Below are 3,179 nucleotides of genomic sequence, written 5' to 3' on the forward strand. Positions count from 1 at the left end.
TTTAAAATGGTTAGTCCACTAATTTAGGTAGTATATAAAGTTTTACTAAATTAATTTATAAAAAATTGAACGATGCTCATGCACCATGAAAGAGTGTTTAACATACATTAATACAAATGTAGAATGTGGTTAGAAATTTTAAAACAACACTAAAGATTATAGCCTTCAGTATATAAAGCAATTATCAAAATTCAATATTTTTGTACGGGTTAACAAATAGATTTTGTGAAAATTTCAAAAAATATGATAATATTGTTTTAATGCATAGTTGTATCCTGCACTAACAAATGATGATGTTGAAAGAGGTTTGGAGCCATTGTTGTCTCCGTTTTTCAAGAAAATATCGACTTTATAGTGGTTATTCCATCGATTTAGGGAGTAGTATGAAGTTACTAATTTAATTGATAAAATATTATAACAATTCCCATATACCATGAAAGGGAGTTTAACATATATTAATACAAATAGAGAATGTGGTTAGACATTTTAAACAACACTAAAATGTTTAGGCTTCAGTATATAGAGCGTTTAATGTAAAACTCAATATTTTCGTAGGGGTTAACACATAGATTTTGAGAAAATTTCAAAAAATATAACAATATTGCTTTAATGCATAGTTGCCTCCTGTACTAATATATGATGATGGTCAAAGAGGTTTGGAACCTTTGTTGTCTACATTTCTCTAGAGAATAGTGATTTTATAATGGTTAGTCTACTAATTTAGGAAGTATATGAAGTTTTACCAAATTAGCTTAGTAATAAAATTGAACGATGCTCATGCACCATGAAAGAGAGTTTAGCATACATTAATACAAATGTAGAATATGGTTAGAAATTTTAAAACAACACTAAAGATTATAGGGTTCAGTATATATAGCACTTACCAAAATTCAATATTTTTATAGGAGTTAGCACATAGATTTTGAAAAAATTTCAAAAAATATGACAATATTGTTTTAATGCATAGTTGCATCCTGGAATAACATATGATGATGTTGAAAGAGGTTTAGAGCCTTTTTGTCTCTGTTTTTCAAGAAAATAGCGATTTTGTAATGGTTATTCTATTGATTTAGATAGTATTATGAAGTTTTACTAATTAATTGATAAAAACTAGAACGATTCCCAAATACAATAAAAGAGAGTTTAAAATACATTAATACAAATGTAGAATGTGGTTAGAAATTTTAAAACAACACTAAAGATTATAGGGTTCAGTATATATAGCACTTACCAAAATTCAATATTTTTATAGGAGTTAGCACATAGATTTTGAAAAAATTTCAAATATAACAATATTTCTTTAATGCATTGTTGCCTTTTGTACTAATATATGAGAATGGTCAAACAGGTTTGGAATCTTTGTTGTCTCCATTTATCTAGAAAAAGACGATTTTATAATGGTTAGTCCACTAATTTAGGGAGTATATGAAATTTTTTACTAAATTAATTTTTTAAAAAATTGAAGTTTGGTCATATAACATGAAAGAGAGTTTAGCATAGATTAATACAAATTTAGAATGTGGTTAGAAATTTTAAAACAACTCTAAAGATTATAGGGTTCGGTTTATAAAGCATTTACCAAAATTCAATATTTTGTTGGGTTTAACACATAGATTTTGAAAAAAATTCAAAAAATATGACAATATTGTTTTAATGCATAGTTGCATCCTGGAATAACATATGATGATGTTGAAAGAGGTTTAGAGCCTTTTTGGTGTCCGTTTTCAATAAAATAACGATTTTGTACTGGTCATTCCACTGATTTAGATAGTTTTATGAAGTTTTACTAATTAATTGTTAAAAAAATTAGAAAGATTTCCATATACCATAAAATAGAGTTTAACATACATTAATACAAATTTACAAAGTCGTTAGAAAATTTAGAACAACAATAAAAAGTATAAGTTTCAGTATATAAAGCGTTTAACGTAAAACTCAATATTTTCGTAGGGGTTTGAGAAAAATTCCAAAAATTATTACAATATTGCTTTAATGCATAGTTGTCTTATGTACTAATCTATGATGATGGCGAAAGAGGTTTGGAACCTTTGTTGTCTCCTTTTCTGTAGAGAATAGCGATTTTAAAATGGTTAGTCCACTAATTTAGGTAGTATATAAAGTTTTGCTAAATTAATTTATAAAAAAATTGAACGATCCTCATGCACCATGAAAAAGAGTTTAACATACATTAATACAAATGTAGAATGTGGTTAGAAATTTTAAAACAACACTAAAGATTATAGGCTTCAGTATATAAAGCAATTATCAAAATTCAATATTTTTGTTGAAGTTTTACTAATTAATTGATAAAAAACTAGAACGATTCCCAAATACAATAAAAGAGAGTTTAAAATACATTAATACAAATGTAGAATTTGGTTAGAAATTTTAAAACAACACTAAAGATTATAGGGTTTGGTTTATAAAGCATTTATCAAAATTCAATATTTTGTTGGGTTTAACACATAGATTTTGTGAAAATTTCAAAAAATATGACAATATTGTTTTAATGCATAGTTGCATCCTGCAATAACATATGATGATGTTGAAAGAGGTTTAGAGCCATTTTGTCTCTGTTTTTCAAGAAAATTGAGATTTTGTAGTGGTTATTCCACTGATTTAGATAGTATTATGAAGTTTTACTAATTAATTGATAAAAAACTAGAACGATTCCCAAATACAATAAAAGAGAGTTTAAAATACATTAATACAAATGTAGAATTTGGTTAGAAATTTTAAAACAACACTAAAATGTTTAGGCTCAAGTATATAGAGCGTTTAACGTAAAACTCAATATTTTCGTAGGGGTTGTTAACACAAAGATTTTGAAAAAAAAATCAAAAATTATAACAATATTTCTTTAATGCATAGTTGCCTTCTGTACTAATATATGAGGATGGTCAAACAGGTTTGGAACCTTTGTTGTCTCCATTTCTCTAGAAAAAGACGATTTTATATTGGTTTGTCCACTAATTTAGGGAGTATATGAAATTTTACTAAATTAATTTAAAAAAAAATTGAACGATGGTCATATACAATGAAAGAGAGTTTAGCATAGATTAATACAAATGTAGAATGTGGTTAGAAATTTTAAAACAACACTAAAGATTATAGGGTTCAGTTTATAAAGCATTTACCAAAATTCAATATTTTGTTGGGTTTAACACATAAATTTTGAA

The sequence above is a fragment of the Brassica oleracea genome, chromosome C6, assembly GCF_000695525.1.
Source record: "Brassica oleracea var. oleracea cultivar TO1000 chromosome C6, BOL, whole genome shotgun sequence".
Lineage (NCBI taxonomy): Eukaryota > Viridiplantae > Streptophyta > Magnoliopsida > Brassicales > Brassicaceae > Brassica > Brassica oleracea.